We start from the raw sequence: 23284 nt of genomic DNA, 5'->3' as shown, positions 1-23284 counted from the left end.
CAGCAAATAAAGAGTTGGTAGAAGAAAATACGTAAAAAGAGGAGTCTGAGAATTGAGAAAATAATGGGTAACAAGACAGCATTAGAAAAATGTCATCTTCCTCTATAAGTGTAATGAAAATGAAACATTTAGTTTTCTTTCATTTTTTAAAGTTTGCCCCTTTTTTTTTAGCATACTAAGGAAGAAAATTCAGCTTATTCGGAAGAGGATAAGAATTAAAATGCAGGGTCTGCCCTCTGAGTTTAATGATGACAAAGAAAGAGAGTAACCGATTTAGTAAGTGGCTGAATGTAGATTTCTTTTTTTCCCTGAATGTTGATTGCAGTTTCTCCTGATGAGATCCCCACAGCTGGGTACCTATTGGATACACTCCATTCTTGACGCTCACCCACAGTCAGACCTAGACTAACTCAGCTAGAGAATTTTTCTATTTTCATATCTTTCACAGAAAATCAGCAGAGTTTGATACGAACATCATTTTTGAAAAATATAAAAAGTGCTATTTCTAATGTAAATAGCTTAAATTAAAAAATCCTGATTCTTGGAACATTAGACCCTACTTGCCCTGTGATCCACTTCACTGAATTAGAGCTTTAATTGTACACTCTGTTAACCAAATCAGTTTCAAATGGTGTTTGTTTTCCAACATTTCCATCAGCCATAGAAAAAATTCTAGTAAGTACATTCTATGCCATGTTTTCTCACAAGAGTTTGAAATTTCTATGAGAAGATACAAGAGGCTAACTTCAAATTTCTATAAAGTTGCATTTAATATTCATAGCTTTATCTATTTTGAGAATACAATCCAAATAATACCTTTGACAATAGAACGAAATGAATACTTTATCAGATCCTTCTCCATTCCAACAAGTCAGTAAATTTAAGAAAAGCCAATATGTTAAAATTATTTCAGCAATGGACAAGGGGCAAAAAGCAAATATTCTTTCATAATCTTTTCCTTAAAAACAAACAAAAACTATATTACTCTATGAAATAACACAAAAAATTCAACAAATAACCTAACTTATTTGCCATATCATATTGTCTGGTGCCAAAACAATATATCACATCCTATCCTATTACCTAACTCACTGGAAATAGTGATTGACTTTTCCAATTTCTCTGTGGTTTTATAACCTATTGAGATACTTCAGAATTCTTGAGGCTACTCTTAGAATTTCTTTCATACAGGAATTCTTGAGAACGCATAATAAAAATAGAGAAAGTTCAAATAACCAAGAGCAGGAGAGGTACCCTCCTGTTTTCCTCCTACTTCCCTCCTGTGTTAACACTGAGTTCAATCTCCTCCACATGCTTCATGCTTTAGTACTAACCCTTCTTCTCCTCTGGTATAGTGTCAGTCAGTTAGTATGGGGGTTCCAAAAACATACTTTTTCATTTGTGGGGAGGACCTCTTAACCTTCTCTCTCAAAACAAAATGAAACTAGTTATAAATGTTCTCATCTGAGAATATGCTTTCACAAAACCCCGGGAAGGGAAAATGTTCTGAGAAAGAAGGAGTGGGAGAAACTATGTTCAATGTTGCTGAGACCTCAGTGACTGGAAAGCGCAAACTTGACTGTTTGTGTCAGCAAAATTTAGGCCCCTGTAGATGCTGGTTAAAAGAACGAACAAACAACAACATGGGAGTAGGACTGGCTTCAGCCTGATGACGGAGTGGCTTGAGGGGATGGATAATAGGAAATGTAAAAGTGAAAATTCCAAGTGTACAAAACATGTGTCTTAACAAAGCTCTTGAAGTTTCTTTAAGAGTGTTTTGGAAGGTATTTGATCAAACTTATCCTAATGGCCTTGAGAAAAGAAATTGTCATCCCGCTTTTTTTTTTTTTTTCCTCCCTTTTTTTTCCCCCTCATCTTCTTCAAGCATAGTTTAAGAAATAACTGAATAAGAGCCTGCTGCTCCTGGGAATAATTGCTGTCATCTACATATTCCTCAAGGGGAAAATGGATGTAGATGCTGAAAAAACATTCCTCCCTTCTCCCTATTTGGGGAAGAAACCATCCTCCTTGGCAATAATTAAGGAAAAGAAGAAGTCAAGTCAGCAAGTTCTCATGACTGCTACAATCTCAGTTCTCCTTCCAAACGACCATCAACAGGATGAGCTCTGCTGTTTCTGTCCAGAAAGTCATTCATACAGACATGCTGAAATGAGACAGTGTGTCTTGCTGTCGGAATTATTCACGCTGACTTGTGACTAAGGCAGTAGTAGAAAGACAAGTATATGCAAGCACAAGAATTCTTCACACTTTTAGGCTAGATGTGACGTAAGTACACAAAATCAGATATGCTGCCTCTGTTCTCCCTATTTAATCCACCCAGGATCCCCTCTCGTAGACTTCCTGACAAAGGTCTTACAGGGATGTTGCTGTTCTGGACCAGACAAGCTCTGTTCTTAGTTACTGTTCTTCCTATTGTCATGTTGCTATGATACGGGCAGAGTCTAGGACAACTTCATTTGAATACTGTGGAGTCTTTCTTTCTTCTAAAAGAATGCTATCATACTTGTTTTATATGATCAAAAGAGCTACATGTTCTCTTTTTTAATATAACAGTGCCTGTCGCTATTAAGCTGATCTATTTTTATTTATTCCCAGTCCTTTTACTTTTAGTTCTTAGCTTTCACAGAGCATTTTTAAACTAATGTTTGCTTATTTATAAAAATTTCGAAAATAAAATTAGTCCTATTTAGTTTTACTCCTCATCTGCCAGTAATATTTTAAGGACACTCAATATCATCCCAAGCACATATTCCCTAAAGTAACTTGACAACCAGAGCAGCTTCTTCTACAGAGCTGTAACAGAAGTTCAACTAGCTGTTTCCCCTCTTACCTAAAGTTTCTAATCAATGTCATCTATAAGAGAGGCTTATTAGTATTACTGTATTTTGTAAAGAAGTCATTTGAATTCCTATGTTTCAGATTTTTTCTGTCTAAAGAATTTTTTCAAGTATCTTGATATTCTCTTGCATTTCCCCCACTTTAGTTTCCACTGTGAAACAACTCTGAAGTGACCCCGTCTACATTCTTCTGTGAACTATGCCTTTATTATCATATATATATGAGAGCACTGGTGGTACTCTTGGCTTCGATTTTGGGGGTTCAAATTCTGACTAGTAATTCATATCAATAAATTGGGCAAATTACTTAATTTCTTTAGGGATCAGTTTCTGTATCTTTAAAATAGTGAGACTAGTATTATCTGCCTTATGAAGTTTCAAAATTACATTTGATAATTCACAAAACTTGCCTAACATCTGGCAAATAATCAATACAACTCGTAACATAGTGTTTGCTTTGTATTATTTATTATGTTTATGACTTTGTTTTGATCACTTATCACTTTGTGTTGACAGAATCTGTCTGTGTCACTGGATTTTAATCTCCTGGAAGGTAGGGTCATGGTTGCATCTGTCCTAGTACTATGGGTATAGAATAGGTACCTGTGTTTGATGTACATGCTGTTACTTCCTGTTGTAAAGCTCAGAGAAAACTCACCTAATATTTACTAAGTGACTGAATGCTCTATAAATGAAGTTTTTTTTCTAAGTCAAATCTTTGAAAGCTTTTCTTCTACCTTGGGTTGCTTTATATCCACTTAGAAACTGACAGCTTTGAAAAATTAGTGTAGCATTCATACACATACTAATTAAAAAAAACTTAAATGCATGTGCAAAAAAGTTTATTGTGATAATACAGTACATAATTTCCTTAGATTTCCACTTAGTTGAAATAAAGATTTTGAAAGAAAATTCTAAATAGTAACTTTATATCACTGTTAACCCTAACATTTGTCATATAAAATATCACAAGCATTTAATATGTACTCAAGGACAGTGACTAGATGGCTATGAGAAGCAATTTTTATATGGTGGTTTATTCCCACCGTTTTAAAGATGTGGCTTCTTAAGGCAAACAGTTTTCTATAATGGTGATAATTTATGTGATTAGCTGTTTTCTTATACCAGGTCATGAAATTAATTTTCACCTTAATTAGTGCCCATAGCAATGATTCTATTAATAATCCATTTAGCTAATTGTGTTTTGTTAAGTTAGTTGTGTTGTATTTTGGGCATTGCTAATATGCCAAGGTCAACACGTCTCCTCAACAGTATCCAATAACCAATGTAAGGTAATAGTGAATAACATAGCTTATATTTGCAAATCCTAGATTATCTGCATACACAGATTTCCTTTGGTGGCATATATCCTTGTCCTTAAAAATCTTAAGAGTTAATTACCTCAGTTTCAAGTCTTTTTTTCCATGATTGAAGGGTTTATTAGGCCCTAACAGCCTGCCATATACTTACCAAATTCACAGAACACTAATTTGTTAAAGAGAAGGTCTATATATTCATTTACCATGGGAATTATAACTATCTAGATAACCTTCCTCTTGTTTTCCATCAACGTATTCTTTTCCCATTAGAAGAAACCTATTTACGAAGCCAAGTTAAGGTCATGAAATTTTTCTGAAGAACAAAAAGTTAAAAAGAACGTGTTAGAAGAAAGTTAAGCAAATTTCACAGAACCATAATTCTTCAAGGGGCATAAACAGATCAGGTCCAAATTTCCACTTTAGAAAAACTATATAATGTATACAAATCCTTTAAAAGATCACAATCTCTATTCTCCTTGAAAATTTGCAAGAATCAAAGAACCATCCCTTCATTTAGTATCCTGTTTCATGGCTTTGTAACCTCAGGTCCAAGTTATAAACGTTCACTTCGGAACAAAAGAATTAAAATCTTTTTATCTTTCACCACAGGCTATACTGCCCATCTATTTCATCATTTCAGTCAACTCTCTTCAAGATCTAGTATTTCTTTCCACTTTATTTTTGGTACACAGTGGCAAAGAAGGACCCAGCATACTGAGCTTTGGCCTGATGTGCCTGTAGAGAGGTTCCTGAACCTGTGCACTCCCATATCCAAGTCTGCAGACAACTGTTCACATTGCCTTTAATGGTAACACTTGCCCAATTTTGCACGTTACTGTGGTTTCTTGGAGTGGAAAAAGATGGGAACAGAACGGTTGATTCAGAGGAATGAAAAGAAAGGCAAGTTAGTCTAAAGTGTGGGAGAAGGGTTGGCAAAAAAGATAGGCTATTTTTAAAGAAAATGACAAATTGATCTTTTTTGTGGGGGTGGGGAGACTATTTTTTCCTTAATTCTTGTTTACCTGAAGAATATGTATTAATTGTTAAATTTTTAGGTAATACAAAAAATTATTAAAAAAATTAAAACATGATTTTTGGACATCTGATTTCAGCTTCAACAAGAAAAGTGCTTCGAAACTATCACTCCCACCTTTAAACAAGAAAAAGCATAACAAACTGAATATCAAAATTTTTCTTAAATCATCAAAGAACTAAAGTCGCAGTGCAAACTGTCACCCCAAAAGTACACACCAAACCAGGAAGAAAGTGCATCCAGAGAGTCACAGCTAAGATCTGCTCACTCAGAACAGAAGCTGCTAGAACCATAAACTGGTAGAAACACATAAATGGTGATTTTCATGAATTGTTGGAAGTTGAGGGTAGACTGGTATAAGAATGAGAAATTCCTAAAAGCTGTAGTATTGGGGAGCCCCACACTTGAATGTTTTACTTTCAGGAATGCAGTCAGGTACTTAGTATAATGTGAGAAAAATCCTCTTGCCAATGACAAGGGAAAGGTAAGAGGAGTCATTATGAAATTCTCCCAGAGACTTTCCATAAGCAAGGGCTACTTTCTTGTGGAAAAGACTTCTTTCTCTGGAGCAAAGCCTTATCTCAGCTGGTAGAAGAGCACTGCTCCCATTCCAGCTCCCTACAGCCCTCCTGTCTCAATTAAAGGGGAAAATTGAATAGGCATCAAAGCAAAAGATTGGAAATGATGCAGCCAGGGAATGGAGTAGGAAGCAGGGGGAAGGAAGATGGGTGTATCACTGGAGAAACACTTGTGAAAGTCCCAGCCCAGAAACATTGGATGACTAAAAGATGAATGATAGTTGTAAGATTATAGAGCATTCCGCCTTGTCTTCGATACCCTAACTCCAACTAAAAGGGCTCCTGTATTACAGCTATGAATTACAACTGAAAGAGCTGTAACACACAGCATCCTTCTAAGGAAGAGTGCTTAGGAAAGCACAAAGCAAATATGGAAGACAAAAATAAGTGTACTAGACGAATCTCAAACCTCTGGTACCTGTAGTTATAAGAAAACACTAAACACAGCCCAGCTCCTTGTCATATTAACATATATTTTCACACTAAAAGTCTATTTTACTGATTTTCCATTACCCAATCCATGTCCAGCTTTTGACAGAAAAATTACAAGGGATGCAAAAAGAAAAAAAAATCCTCTGAAGAAACAAAGTAACCATCAGAACCAGACTCATATATGAGAAAGATGTTGGAATGCTAACAAAGAGAATTTAAATAGGCATAATTAATATGCTAAGAGCTCTAAGGGAAAAAGGAAAGATGCAAGAATACATAGGTAACATAAGCACAGAGATGAATACTGGAGAATCAAAAGGAAAGAGTCTGTCATACAGAGTGAAGTAAGTCAGAAAGAGAAAAACAAATACTGTATGCTAACACAGATATATGGAATCTAAAAAAAAAGAAAATGGTTCTGAAGAACCTAGGGGCAGGACAGGAATAAAGACGCAGACGTAGAGAATGTACTTGAGAACACGAGGAGGGGGAAGGGTAAGCTGGGATGAAGTGAGAGAGTGGCAGAGACTCATACACACTACCAAATATAAAATGTGGTATGCAGCCGCATAGCACAGGGAGATCAGCTTGGTGCTTTGTGACCACCTAGAGGGGTGGGATAGGGAGGGTGGGAGGGAGACGCAAGAGGGAGGGGATATGGGGATATATGCATACGTATAGCTGACTTACTTTGTTATACAGCAGAAACTAACACACCACTGTAAAGCAATTATACTCCAATAAAGATGCTAAAAAAAAGGAAATGTTATAAATCAAAACACCATAACGTAAATGAAAAATAACTTCAACAAGAACATGAGTAGACTTGACATGACCAAGGAATCATGAGCTTGAGTACAAGAGGAACATCCACAATTGATGTTCTGAGAGGAAAATTAATGAAAACACACAGATACGGAGAACAGAACACCAAATAATTGTAGGGCAATTTCAAAAGGTGTTACAAAAGCATAATTGGAACACAGAAGGAACACAAAGTGAGAATAAAATTGAAGAAGTAATGCCAGAACTTTTTACAATTAATGATACCCTACTGCACATCCAGAAAACTCAGACAACAACAAGCAGGACTTAAACAAACAAACAAACAACGAACAAATAACAAACCAACCCACCTGGGCATATTATATTAAAACTCCAGAAAATCAAAGGCAAAAAAAAATCCTGAAAGAAAAATAATTCCCTACCTATAGAGGTTCAAGGATAAGTATTATAGCAGATTTCTCATTGGAGAACATGCAAGGAAAAAGAGGATGAAATAAACTATATGAAGTGGACAACTGAGAGTCCACATGACTTTGGGTCAAATTCTCACATCACATCACTGGGAATCATCCTTTAGTGTCCTTACACTGGTTCCCAAAGGCCCAGGGCACTGCCAAACTCTGTATATCTATGAACGATTGATTTGTCCTCCTGTCTGTATCATTTGAGTGATAACCAGGCAGTGATCAGTAGTGAAGTGTGCAACTTTCTCTTCAAGAATCTCTATCTTGGGCTTCCCTGGTGGCGCAGTGGTTGAGAGTCCGCCTGCCGATGCAGGGGACACGGGTTTGTGCCCCGGTCTGGGAAGATCCCACATGCCGCAGAGAGGCTAGGCCCATGAGCCATGGCCGCTGAGCCTGCGCGTCTGGAGCTTGTGCTCCGCAACGGGAGAGGCCACAACAGTGAGAGGCCACAACAGTAAGAGGCCTGTGCACCGCAAAAAAAAAAAAAAGAATCTCTGTGTTGCAGAGGAGGAGTCAAGATGGCGGTGTGAGAAGACACGGAGTAAGCGTCTCCACACAACTAGGGTGACTTCCGGCAGCTGGTGGGAGACTCTGATGCCCAAGGAGATGGGAGAAACCCCACAGTGAACCGGTAGGATGTAGGGAGACTGAGGGAGGGTGGGGAGAAGTGGAGGCCAGACAGGATTGGCACCCCTGAGGCTGGGGAGATCACGAGAGGCAGGTGGGAAGGACTCTCCAGGAAGAGCAGGAGAGGAGTGGAGGGCGACTGCCCCACCCACTCGGGCCTGGGGAAGCTGCTGAGCTCCCAGGCTGGTCCACTGCCCCCCAAAGCCCCCTACAGGCTGCGTGGGTCCTTGGGGGCATAGGAGGGAGGCTGGGGAGATCAGGAGAGGCAGGCGGGAGGGGCCCTCCCAGACCAGAGGGGCAGGAGAGGAGGGTGCTTGCCCCCCCAACTCTAGCCCAGGAAGCCTGCTGGGCTCCCAGGTGAGGTCCCCTGCCTCTGTTCCTTGAGCCTAAGGCTCACCCCCACCCCCAGGGCCTTTCAAGCCCTGTGGGTCCTGAGCATTGGCCCTGCCCACCACCCAAACATTGCCCTTGCTTAGGCCCTGCCCTCCACAGCCAAGGCCTTCCCCCTCTCCCTTTTTTTTTTTCCTTTTCCCTCCTCCTCTGTTTTACTATTCTGATACTGATGTACCTTCCGGTTGTTGATTCATCTATATTTTTATTTTTATATTCTTTCTAACATATCTGTTAGTTTCCTAGTCTAATTTTATTTTTTACTTTGTTATTGTGCTTTTGTTTTGCCATCCCATGCAGCTTGCAGGATCTTGGTTAACGATCCGGGGGTTGGGCTAAAGCTCCTGCAGTAGGAGCTCTGAGTGTGAACCTCTGGACCAACAGAGAACCTCAGACCTCCAGGAAATATTCATTGGCGTGAGGTCTCATGGAGTTCCTCATCTCAGCACCAAGACCCAGCTCTACCCAATTGCCTATAAACTCCAGTGTTGGAAGCCTCAGGCCAAACAACCAGTAAAAAAGGAACACAATCCCACTCATTAAAAAAAAGAAAAAGAAAGACGGCAAAAAAATATGTCACAGATGAAGGAGCAAGGTAAAAACCTACAAGACCAAATAAATGAAGAGGAAATAGGCAATCTACCAGAAAAAGAATTCAGATTAATGATAGTAAAGATCATCCAGAATCTCAGAAATAGAAAGGAGGCACGGACTGAGAAAATATAAGAAATGTTTAACAAAGATCTAGAAGAACTAAAGAACAAACAAACAGAGATGAACAACACAAAAACTGAAATGAAAAATACACTAGAAGGAATCAATAACAGAAAAACTGAAGCAAAAGAACGAATAAGTGAGCTGGAAGACAAAATGGTGAAAATAACTGATGAAGAGCAGAATAAAGAAAAAAGAATGAAAAGAATTGAAGACAATCTCAGAGACCTCTGGGACAACACTAAACACACCAACTTTCAAATTATAGGGGTCCCAGAAGAAGAAGAGAAAAACAAAGGGTCTGAGAAAATATTTGAAGAGATTACAGTCGAAAACTTCCCTACCATGGGAAAGGAAATAGTCACCCAAGTCCAGGAAGCACACAGAGTCCCATACATGATAAACGCTATGAAAAACACACCAAGACATATATCAATCAAACTGGGAAAGGATAAATTCAAAGAAAAAATATTAAAAGCAGCAAGGGAAAAACAAAGAATAACATACAAAGGAATCCCGATAAGGTTATCAGCTGATTTTTCAGCAGAAACTCTGCAAGCCAGAAGGGAGTGGCAGGATATACTTAAAGCGACAAAAGAGAAAAACCTACAACCAAGATTATCCTACCCAGCAAGGATCTCATTTAGATTGGATGGAAAAGTCAAAAGCTTTTCAGACAAGCAAAAGCTAAGTGAATTCAGCACCACCAAACCAGCTTTACAACAAATGCTAAAGGAACTTCTCTAAGCGTGAAACACAAGAGAAGAAAAAGACCCACAAAAACAAACCCCAAACAATTAAGAAAATGGTAATAGGAACATACGTATCAATAATAACCTTGAATGTAAATGGATTAAATGCCACAACCAAAAGACACAGACTGGGTGAATGGATACAAAAACATATATAGGCTGTCTACAAGAGACCCACTTCAGACCTAGGGACACATACAGACTGAAAGTGAAGGGTAGAAACAAATATTCCATGCAAATGGAAATCAAAAGAAAGCTGGAGTAGCAATACTCGTATCAGATAAAATAGACTTTAAAATAAAGACTGTTACAAGAGATAAGGAGGGACACTACATAATGATCAAAGGATCAATCCAAGAAGAAGATATAAAAATTATAAATATTTATGCACCCAACATAGGAGCACCTCAATACATAAGGCAAATGCTAACAACCATGAAAGGAGAAAGAACAATAACACAATAATAGTAGGGGACTTTAACACCTCACTTACACCAATGGACAGATCATCCAAACAGAAAATAAATAGGGAAACACAAGCTTTAAATGACACAGTAGACCAGATAGATCTAACTGATATTTATAGAACATTCCACACAAAAGTGGCAGAATACACTTTTTTCTCAAGGGCACATGGAACATTCTCCAGGATAGATCACATCTTGGGTCACAAATTAAGACTTGGAAAATTTAAGAAAATTTAAATCATATCAAGCATCATTTCTGACCACAACGCTATGAGACTGGAAATCAATTAAAGGAAAAAACCGTAAAAAACACAAATACATGGTGGTGTGCTACTAAATAACCAAGAGATCACTGAAGAAATCAAAGAAGAAATAAAAAAGTACATAGACACAAATGGCAACAAAAGCACAATGCCCCAAAACCTATGGCACACAGCAAAAGTAGTTCTAAGAGGGATGTTTACAGCAATACACTCTCACCTCAGGAAACAAGAAAAATCTCAAATAAACAATCTAACCCTACACTTAAAACAACTAGAGAAAGAAGAACAAAGAGAACCCAAAGTCAGTAGAAGGAAAGAAATCATAAAGATCAGAGCAGAAATAAATGAAATAGAAATGAAGAAAACCGTAGCAAAGATCAATAAAACTAAAAGCTGGTTTTTTGAGAAGATAAAAAAAACTGAGAAACTCTTAGCCAGACTTATCAAGAAAAAAAGGGAGAGGATGCAAATTAATAAAATTAGAAATAAAAAAGGAGAAATCACAACTGACACTGCAGAAATACAAAGGATTATATGAGACTACTACAAACAACTATATGCCAATAAAATGGGCAACCATGAAGAAATGGACAAATTCTTGGAAAGGTACAATTTTCCAAGACTGAGCCAGGAAGAGTTAGAAAATATAAACAGACTGATCACAAGTAATGTAATTGAAACCATAATTTAAAATCCTCCAACAAACAAAAGTCTAGGACCAGATGGCTTCACAGGTGAATTCTATCAAACATTTAGAGAAGAGCTAACACCAACCTTTCTCAAACTCCTCCAAAAAATTGCAGAGGAAGAAACACTCCCAAATTCATTCTACAAAGTCACCATCACCCTGATACCAAAACCAGAAAAAGATACTACAAAAAAAGAAAATTACAGACAAATATCACTGATGAATATAGAAGCAAAAATCCTGAATAAAATACTAGCAAACAGAATCCAACAGCACATTAAAAGGATCATACACTATGATCAAGTGGGATTTATCCAAGGGATACAAGGATTCTTCAATATATGCAAATCAATCAATGTGATACACCATATTAACAAATTAAGGAATAAAGTCCATATGATCATCTCAATAGATGCAGAGAAAGCTTTTGACAAAATTCAACACCCACTTATGATAAAAACTCTCCAGAAAATGGGCATAGAGGGAACCTACCTCAACATAATAAAGGCCATACGTGACAAACCCACAGAAAGCATCATACTCAATGGTGAAAAGCTGAAAGCATTTCCACTAAGATCAGGAACAAGACAAGGACGTCCATTCTCGCCACTCTTATTCAACATAGTTTTGGAAGCTCTAGCCACAGCAAGCAGAGAAGAAAAAGAAGTAAAAGCAATACAAATTGGAAAAGAAGAAGTAAAACTGTCACTGTTTGCCGATGACACGATACTATACACAGACAATCCTAAAGATGCCACCAGAAAACTACTAGAACTAATAAATGAATTTGGTAAGGTTGCAGGATACAAAATTAATGCACAGAAATCTCTGGCATTCCTATACACCAACAATGAAAAGTCAGAGAGAGAAATTAAGGAAACACTCCCATTTACCACTGCAACAAAAAGAATAAAATACCTTGGAATAAACCTGCCTGAGGAGTGAAAGACTTGTATTCAGAAGACTATAAAACACTGATAAAAGAAATCAAAGATGAAATAAACAGATGGAGAAATATACCATGTTCTTGAATTGGAAGAACGGATATTGTGCAAATGACTCTACTACCCAAAACAATCTACCAATGGCATTCTTCACAGAATTAGAACAAAAACATCTTACAACTCGTATGGAAACACAAAAGACCCCAAACAGCCAAAGCAATCCTGAGAAAGAAAAATGGAGTTGGAAGAATCAGGCTCCCCGACATCAAACTATACCACAGCTACAGTAATCAAGACAGTCTGGTACTGGCACAAAAACCGAAATATAGATCAATGGAACAGGATAGAATGCCCAGAGAGAAACCCATGCACATATGGGCACCTAATTTATGACAAAGGAGACAAGAACATACAATGGAGAAAAGACAGCCTCTTCAATAAGTGGTGCTGGGAAAACTGGACAGCTACATGTAAAGGAATTAAATTAGAACACTACCTAACACCATACACAAAAATAAACTCCAAATGGATTAAAGACTTAAATGTAAGACCACACACTGTAAAACTCTTAGAGGAAAACATAGGAGAAACACTCTTTGACATAACCACAGCAAGATCTTTTATGACCCACCTCCTAGAGTAACGGAAATAAAAACAAAAATAAACAAATGGGACTCAATTAAACTTAAAAGCTTTTGCATAGCAAAGGAAACCATAAACAAGGCAAAAAGACAACCCTCAGAATGGGAGAAAATATTTGCAAATGAAACAACAAAGGATTAATCTCTAAAATATACAAACAGCTCATCGAGCTCAATATCAATAAAGCAAACAATCCAGTTAAAAAATGGACGGAAGACCTAGACATTTCACCAAGGAAGACATACAGATGGCCAAGAGACACATGAAAAAGATGCTCAACATCACTAATTATTAGAGAAATGCAAATCAAAACTACAGTGACGTATCACATCACACAGGTTAGAATGAGCATTATCAAAAAATCCACAAACAATAAATGCTGGAGAGGGTGTGGAGAAAAGGAAACCCTCTTGCACTGTTGGTGGGAATGTAAATTGATACAGCCACTATGGAGAACAGTATGGAGGCTCCTTCGAAAACGACAAATAAAACTACCGTATGACCCAGCAATCCCACTACTTGGGTGGACCTAGAGTCTGTCATACAGTGTGAAGTAAGTCAGAAAGAAAATACCGTGTGCTAACACATATATGGAATGTAAAAAAAAAAAAAAAAGGCACTGATGAACCTAGTTGCAGGGCAGGAATAAAGAGGTAAACATAGAGAATGGACTTGAGGACATGGGGTGGGAGGGGGAAGCTGGGTTGAAGTGAGAGTAGCACTGACCTATATACACTACGGTATGTAAAATAGTTAACTGGTGGGAAGCAGCAGCATAGCACAGGGAGATTGGCTCAGTGCTTTGCGATGACCTAGTGGGGTGGGATAGGGAGGGTGGGAGGGAGGCTCAAGAGGGAGGAGATATGGGGACATATGTATGCATATGGCTGATTCGCTTTGGTGTACAACAGAAACTAACACAGTATTGTGAAGCAATTATACTCCAATAAAGATCTATTAAAATAAAAATAAAAACAGAATTAAAAAAGAAAAAGAATCTCTATGTTGCAACTTCTCAGTCCCTAAATGTCCCAGTGCCAGAAAATGAAGTGAGTGTGACCCTATTATTTTTTACAATGTATATCAGACTCAGAAGTATCTCTGCCTGGAGCTCCTGACCTTCAGCTCATTTTACCTTCTCAGCCACATCCTAAATGAACCTAGGATGTTACAGCCAAGACACAGTAGCAGAAGACACAGGACTCCTGGGTCAGAGACAAAGGGGTGTATTAATCACAGTATAACAGGCAGCACGAGCTTCATATTCACCCTGTTTCCCCTTGTGCCCTAAGTCTCCTGAAGGCAACACAGAGAAGTCAGGGTAAATGCTAAACCCACAGTGGTCTCTCCCACAGCTGATATGCCCAAGCTTAGGAAACCCCCATCTTTTTAATGGGTTTCAAGCTAACCTGTCCTAATTCTGCCCCAGATGGAGACATTATCTTTATTGTACTGGACAGTAAGCAAACCTGCCCTGTGCTATACAAAAATCCTTACAAAATGTAGTCTGGGGCTTCCCTGGTGGCGCAGTGGTTGAGAGTCCGCCTGCTGATGCAGGGGACACGGGTTCGTGCCCGGTTCGGGAAGATCCCACATGCCACGGAGGGGCTGGGCCCGTGAGCCATGGCTGCTGAGCCTGCGCGTCCGGAGCCTGTGCTCCGCAATGGGAGAGGCCACAACAGTGAGAGGCCCACGTAAAAAAAAAAAAAAAAAAAAAAAGTAGTCTGGGACAAAGGCCCTTAGGGCTTCTGCCTATAAAACATACAGGAATTCAAGAGACCCATGGAGTATATCTCCCAGAAACACACCATTATGCCAAAGGGCTTGTGTTTAATTGGAGAGTAACTGTTTATCTCACCAGGTGTACAATGAGCTCAGTCAGGCTGCTCTGCTAATAAGAATGTACTGTTTACGTCAGATCCCTTAGCTGAGCAATTGCTGAAAGAACTAAGCCAGAGTTTATGACATTCCATAAACATCTCCTCGTACTATGGCAGGGCTAGTGTCAGCCTTTCTCAGATTTCCCCGATACGTCTGAAAACAGGCTGTACTACTGCAGAATTTGGGGGAGGCATTCGTAACAAATATTTAGAATGTCCCACTGTCAGGGTTCCTTATGCTTTCCTATAGTGGTAGGATGTGGTGCGTCTTACAAGATTATGAGCTAGAAGACCCATATTGTGTTAGACGTATCCTCATATCGTTATGTTTGACGAGCAACCACCATCGCTCGCTCATATTAGCAATCAAGCCCCCCACCTCAGATCATCTATTATCGTAAAAGATGTAGTTTCTCAGTTTTGCCATCCAGTCTCTCACTGCCATTCCATCAAAAGTGAAATACATAGAAACCCCACAGGAAAGTTTCTGTCAGCCTATATGGGAGTTTTATCCCAAAAATCCTAATTAAATGAGCACTTCAGTATTTCAACCAACTGCGCCCCATTTTTCTGAGAGAGCTTTCTCAACATATCATTGCCACTCTATCTATGAATACTAGGAAACTTTTTTTTTTTTTAAGCCAGGGGTCTCACTGCTCAATAACGGCAATTTGCTCAAGTGATCCTAAGATGTGGGGTTGGTCTGTCAGTGAGGGTCACAAACTAGGATTGAATGTGCATGGCCCACTCACTTTAAAAGAATTGGGGGGACAGAAAATGAGACAAAAAACAGAGGAGGAAAGACAAGAGAGATAATAATAAAAGTTCTTCCATAAATCCAGCTAGTGTCTGCTTCCACATATTACATTTAAGTTGATCTGTATATACTGCATATTTTTGTGTATCTCCTGTGGCTTTCTAAATTACTATAAATCTGAAGTTTCATCTCAGTAAGAATATGTTAAGTCACACTAACTGATGCTGCAATTTCAGATCTGGACTTTTATGGGCCTCGATTTCTGATCACTCCTTGGAGAACAAGCAGGTTGCTTTAACGGAACATTTAGGGAAGTACGATACCAAGGATGGTTCAGGTGGAATGGTGTGAACTAGAAAGGAGACAGGTTGAAATGTAATCGGTAGATTCCAAGCGTCAGTTAGATGTCGCTTCAATTCCTAAGCAGAATTACACTACTCAGGTAGGACCTATTTGAGTGGAATACATTCCGGGCATTTACAATATCTCATTGTAGATTACTAGGCTAAATTTAGAGTAATGTGTTAGAAATACAAAGACTGTTAGAATGCATAAATAGAGAAAAACGAGGCTAACTGTATACCTCAAGATTCTGAAAAAGGGCAAAGATTGGAGCAACCCAAGGTTAAAGGTTAAATCTTGAGGGAATACTGCAGATGCAAGGTTAAGAAGCGTGAGGTCAATAAAAGGTTTGAGGCATCTGGAAAACGAAGACAAGCATATAAGACTGGATGAAGACTGGAAAACATCTGAAAAGTAAATTACAGGATTTTTAGGGCAGTGAAAATATTTTTCATGATACTATAATGGTAAGCACCTGTCATTATACATTTGTCCAAACCCACAGAATATCACAACACCAAGAATGAACCCTAATGTAAACTATAGACTTTGGGTGACTCTGATGTGTCAATGCAGGTTCATCAGTTGTAACAAATGTACCGTCTGCGGGGGGGGGTTGCTGATAACGGGGGAGGCTGTGCGTGTGTGGGCACAGGGGGCATACGGGAAATCTCTGTACCTTCCCCTCAATTTTGCTGTGAACCTAAAACTGCTCTGAAAAAATAAAATTGTTTTTTACAGTTAATGACTAGGGTTTTAGAAATTATAAATCCATGAATTTTTCTAGAAAGATAACCTGCTTTAAATGCAAATCACTCCATCTTCTTGGACCTGGAAACTGACAGAGCATCATCCTTTTCATATTCTAGTGGTCAAGCAGTCACAGATCCCAGCTTCAGGGGACAGACATATATCTTGCCTCCCAGTGGCAGGGGGTGACAAAGAATTCGTGGCCCAGTAAAACTGCCACAGAAATGATAATATTTCTGTTTTCTGTTGGATCATCTTCTACATCCTAGTTTAGAAATCCGATAAAGAGTAGATAACTAATAAGGACCTACTGTACAGCACAGGGAACTCAATACTCTGTAATGGCCTATATGGGAAAAGAATCTAAAAAGGAGTGGCTATACGTATAACTGATTCACTTTTCTGTACACCTGAAACTAACACAACATTGTACATCAACTATACTCCAATAAAAATGTTTTAAAAAGAAATCACATAAAGAGGATATATAGAAGGAGATTCAGTTAGAATGCAGGAACTCAGTTATGAATGTATTGTTATAGTCTATGCAGAGTAGTGATCATGAAAATGGAGCTGGAGAGAAACTGGAGACCACGTGGATATTCAGGAGAAACATCCACAGAAGCTGGTGATGTATTTTACACTGTGGGGGGGGGGCGGGTAACTGAGAGATCAAAATCTGGATAGAGTGGGTAAATATGGTGTCTCTCATTAATCTAGATTAATCTAGATTAATCTAGATGCACTATACAGGATGAGGCACCACTTGGGGAGAATGAAAAGCTAGAGAATGGGTCAGTAATGAAGATGTTTGGTTTGAAGTGGCTTTGGTGAATCTAGATGGGAAATTGGAAAAAATAGATGTAGAACTCAATAATTCAGTATTGACATTTAGTGTTTAGGTTGTAGATAAACTCATGTGAGTAAGATTTCTGATGATGAGGATATAATATGCGGAAAAAATAAGACTGAGACTAGGAAACTGAAAGCACTACTATTTAAATGTATGACAAGAAAAAAGAATCCACTGATGGAGACAGAAGAAATGAGGCAAAACAGGAAAGGGATGTCCTGACAGCCAGATTTAGAAGGAGAGACAACTGGCTGTTTGTAACGAATTTATTAATTTGGCAAGTATAAGGAATTTGGCTAGCACCCTTAAGATTGTCATACCAGGCCCCTTAAGCTGTAAATGGAGGGAGTAAATATCGACAAGTAGTGTAAGAAACGGATCTTATTGTTCCTTCCTTGTTCTGTAAGATACACTTTTTTTTTTTTAATATTTATTTATTTTTGGCCTTGTTGGGTCTTCGTTGCTGCACACGGGCTTTCTCTAGTTGTGGCGAGCAGGGGCTACTCTTTGTTGCGGTGAGTGGGCTTCTCATTGCGGTGGCTTCTCTTGTTGCAGAGCACGGGCTCTAGGCACGCGGGCTTCAGTAGTTGTGGCACGTGGGCTCAGTAGTTGTGGCTCATGGGCTTAGTAGTTGTGGTGCACGGGCTTAGCTGCTCCGCAGCATGCGGGCGCTTCCTGGACCAGGGCTCGAACCTGTGTCCCCTGCATCGGCAGGAGGATTCTTAAGCACTGCGCCACCAGGGAAGCCTAAGATTCACCTTTTCTGCCACCACTTAAACTGGATTAGGAGAACATTTCCTCCCCCTAAGCAATATGCTCCAAGCCTGCAAATAAGATACTTTTCTTAATGTATTCCAGTACAGTTGAGATTTTCTAAGCATTACTAAATTTGGGGAATTAAGAGAAGGTAAATAGGCCCAGCCAACAATAAGCAATTACTTAGTCTGACTTTCACTTTGTGGAGCACAACATGGAGACTTCCCTGCCTAAATCTCTATCTGCTTCTGTTTGGCAGAAAACATATCTATTTCCAATAATAAAAACAATCTTGGGACCTCCCTGGCAGTCCAGTGATTAGGACTTCATGTTTCCACTGTGGGAGACCTGGGTTCAATCCCTGGTCGGGGAACTAAGAGCCCTGCAAGACACATGACTTCAAATGTCTTCTACTGCTGTCTAAGGCTCATCGTCCAGACAAGACTTCCTAAATGAGGATCCCCTAGTGATTGACAGGGATGATCTTTACCTCAGAGTAACTCGAGGAGTAAACCTACTCAAAACCGCACTGTCTTCACCTACAGCCAAAGCGCTCAGCTTCAGCAGAATCTCTTATAATAACAGGCATTCTATAAAACTCTGTACATTTATAAAATTAAAGGCGATATGACTTACACAAATACCCTTGAAGCTAGTATAATTACATAACTATTATATATGAAATTACAAAGTAGTTTATAATAAAATAATATGTATTTCACTAAATAAATGCTCAGAATGGATTAATTAGAAAATGTAATAAAGTAGCCAGTTGCTGCACTTCAACATAGAATCACCACGAATGTGACAACTACAAATTCAGACTGGCTCAAATGTGTTTATGTGTAACTTATATGCTGTACCACGAGTAATGTTGCTGTTGGTGACACGATTTTATTAAATGGTGAACAGTTCTTCAAAGTTCTGAACAAAATCAAATATATATCTCCCCCAGTATAATTATTATATTCTTTGGGAATTCAGTGTATCCTGAAAACATGAAAAATTACTTGTGCTTTATATGTAAAAACAAGGTTCCAGGTTCATTATCTGAAGAGGGTTTTTGTTTGGTTGGTTTTTTTTTTTTTTTCCCCACAAACCCCTGCATGTGAACGTCCAGTAGGGTATTACTTAGTCTATAACAACTGTATTCTGTGAAGCATTATCCTGTGCTCTACAATGACCTGGGCACCCTGCCACTCCTGGCCAAAAGTATTCCCTAATCACTGGAATGACAATAATATGTTCTAAATTACCAAAATGCTCTTTAGAGCCTTGTATGATACCATGGAAAATCTATGCCTTACAGCTTCAACCTGTCAGAAACACAACGTCTATTATCACTGGAAACTTGGCCTTAATTCATAGCCTCTAATAGCTGTGTCATAATACAGTCAAATGAGCCTAATATTCATTCAAGAGATGAACAAATACAGTAAATGATGAAAAGTTTTCTTTATTGAGGGCACGGATGATGTTAGCAAGAGTACTTTCAACAGAATAGAGGAAGAAAAAGATTTCAGCAGGTAAAGTCATTTTTCAAGAGACTAAGTAAATTTAAGCCAGTAAGGGTATATGTAACTCATGCATATTGGTTGGTTGCTCAGGAAAGAGAAAGTTTTTAACATTTTCAGATCTGCTGAGTGAGGCAATGTAACGAAATGAAGCAAATTTAAAATAATGATGTAAACATTCCTTGAAAAATGCGTATTGAACATAATTTTAAACTTCATTTAAAAAAATTTTTTTTTTTCAAAAAAGAAGAAATTGCTAGTATTTCTTCTTCTACCCACCTTAATCTTTCATTCCATTCTTCTGTGCTTTTGTCTGGCTAATATTCCCATACTCTATGTTTGTTTTGCTTTTTGGTCCTAAAAAAAGGTTATCATTAATGTATTATTTATTTAAGCTTTGAGGAAAGAATACTCATTTACAATTTGTCAGATTCATTTAAAATTGCACTTCTCAATTTCAGAGTCATTAACAAGCTTGCCTAATTTAGTATCATCTACAAAACTGATGAGCAGATTTTCAATTGCTTTGTTCAGGTTATTAATAAGTTTAGAACTCCAGGAATAGATTAATCGTCAGGATTTATTCTTCTGTAACTTGACCCTCTAAGGATAAAACTTTCACAACTCTTCTGAGATCATCCTCAGTTCAGTTTTCACCTTCATAAGTTGAAAAAGAGAAAAGTAAGATTTCTTAAATAATGCCAATATAATTATGATGAAATGGTAAGTGGTTTGTTCACACTGTTGGGTCTACTTTGATAGAGAGTGGCCTTAAAAGCTAAAAAAAAAAGAAGAGCTCATATAGATATTCACTGCTTGTCTAGTATTATAGGGATAGTGATCGACATTTAACTTGGGTTATGTTGTTTATTTTCCATAATAACCCTATGAGCTAGATATCTTTTACCTCTTCAGTAAGATTTGAAACCAGAACTCAAAGAAACTGAATTCTGAATCCAAATTGCTGCCAAGTATGCTTCTTTAGATACCGCTAAAAATTTTTTTTAGGTTCTTCAAATCTCTTCTATGTTTCAAAGTTTTGTTAATTTGGAAAAGGAAAGACATAGAGCAAAAAGGAAAGAAGCTAAAATTAGTAAGTACCTAATGTGTTCCAAGTATTTTAAATAGCTGCTCATTCATTTTTAGTTCCCTCATTCTTTTCTGGGAAACATATCTTCAATGATTATTTTATGTTCAATTTGTGCTTTACTCTAGCCTTTTCATGGTATTTAATGTCTAATGAAATGTTGACAAATGAGCTCTTAAAATTTGCTGTTAGAAATGTTATGACAGGATAAGGAGAAGTTCAGTATAATACGGTAGCACAGAACAGAGGGCCTAGCTAAACGTAAGGGTCAGGAGACAGGTCCAGGAGGAAAGGGTGTTTAGAAACTGACTTCATGCATGAGCTGAAGTCAGTTAAGATGTGAAATATTTATTGTGTTGCTTGGTTGACTAAGCAAACTTTCTCTGTTTGTTATCCAATGGGCATCTCCATGAACATGTGAGCTATTTTCCAGGCCCACTTACAGTGGTGATCTCATGGGTGACCATGAGATCCTGTTCTGGCCAAAGAGCTATTAGATGAAGTTGGGGGTGGGCAGGGTTGCTTTCAGAGAATATATCCCTTTCCCTTGAAAAATAAGCTTCATAGGAAAATCTTTTTCCATACTTTTTTCCAGTGAATGATTCTTTTTCTCCCTCTTTTTTGGGAAAGCCTTCTGAAAGTGTTTTAATCTACTTTTTTCTCCTTAACATGGAAATGAGTCTCTAAAGAGATATAGAATAATACAATTTACCCACTGAGGAAATTGGAAATTAAGAGAATGAGAATGTCTTCCCTAATTGTATTTTCCTTTCAATTAATTGTATATTATACAATTGGTGGGAGTATGATGGAGCTGTGTACAATCTAGGGAGAGACTGCAAATCCAAGCATTTGTGCCTCTTCCTTTCTGTAAAATAAAGAGCAGTGTGGGGCTTCCCTGGTGGCGCAGTGGTTGAGAGTCCGCCTGCCGATGCAGGGGACATGGGTTCGTGCCCCGGTCCGGGAGGATCCCACATGCCGCGGAATGGCTGGGCCCGTGAGCCATGGCCGCTGAGCCTGCGCGTCTGGAGCCAGTGCTCCACAACGGGAGAGGCCGCACCAGTGAGAGGCCGGCGTACCGCAAAAAAAAGAAAAAAAGAAAAAAAAAAAAGAGCAGTGAGAAGGTGGGTGTCTATATGTTGTAAATTTCTCTTATGAAAACAGTAACTCTTGGGGGTAGAAGATTATAAATTCAAATTAGCTCTGTTTTGGTACAAAATAAAGTTACTCCCAAGCAACATGTCACAATAATAAGAAGAGGAAAGCAGTGAGATTAAACTCATTAGATAAATGAAAAAAGCAGGAAGTATCTTATTCTTCTGTGGAGATGGGATAAAAAGTAAATAAAAAGAAATCTGTTACTTGCAAGTTGTGTAAAATGTGTCTACTTGTTTATACCCCAACACTATTTTTACATTCTTATATCTGAACATGTGAATTATTCAAAGAACTTAATAATGCTACTTTCAGTAACATACAGATGTTCACATAAATATTTAATCACTGTACAGACTTTTTACAATAGTTCCTTGTATCTGATTTAAGATTACAGGATAATTTGCAATATATGACAGTCCTTTATTCTCTGTTTTATGAGTTCTGAAAATTTGCTTACCACACAAAGGAATCTGGACTGAATGTAATACAACTCCATTTTTAAAGCTTATACAACTCTCTTAGCCCAATATTGCAGAAAACATCACAGAATACGTGAAATTGTTACCATTGTTCTAGAATCTATCCAGATGAATGTATTTTGAACTAGAATCATGATAAGGGTCTAGACATGATGGTGAATAATATATCATATGATCAGTTTATGTTTTGGCTTTTGAAACTTCTTTGTACAAACACGCACACATTTTAGACACAAAGAACACATATTGATAACTAACATGTAGAAAAAGTACTAATTGCATTTGGTTTGCTTTATAATTTAGTGAGCCATTGCTCAATAATTCATTTAGTTATAAAAGTTCAACAATGAACTAACTGGAATATACTGAACTACACATCCAATTAACTTACTTTAAAAGTGATTCCATCTGAGATGTAGGTTTTAACTAAATTTACTGTGATAGTCATTTTGCAATGTATACATATATTAAATCATCACATTGCACACCTTAAGCTTACATATGTCATATGACAGTAATACCTCAATCAAGCTAGAAAAAAAATTTCAATTAAAAAAATTAAATTTTGGTGCTGAGCCATATTTATGCACAATAAAATTTTAACAATTTACAGCAATGCTACTGAACTTCAAATACCCTTTTAAAAAATACAGTGTCTTGTCTTACCACTAAATATAGTAGTTTCACATGTTTTTAGTAGACCTGATTTATTCCAACTTCAGAATAAATATAAACATTTACTTAGACTCCC

This window comes from Neophocaena asiaeorientalis, unplaced genomic scaffold (assembly GCF_003031525.2).
Source record: "Neophocaena asiaeorientalis asiaeorientalis breed wild unplaced genomic scaffold, Neophocaena_asiaeorientalis_V1.1 scaffold25, whole genome shotgun sequence".
Taxonomy (NCBI): Eukaryota; Metazoa; Chordata; class Mammalia; order Artiodactyla; family Phocoenidae; genus Neophocaena; species Neophocaena asiaeorientalis.
Note: the sequence above shows the minus strand (reverse complement) of the source record.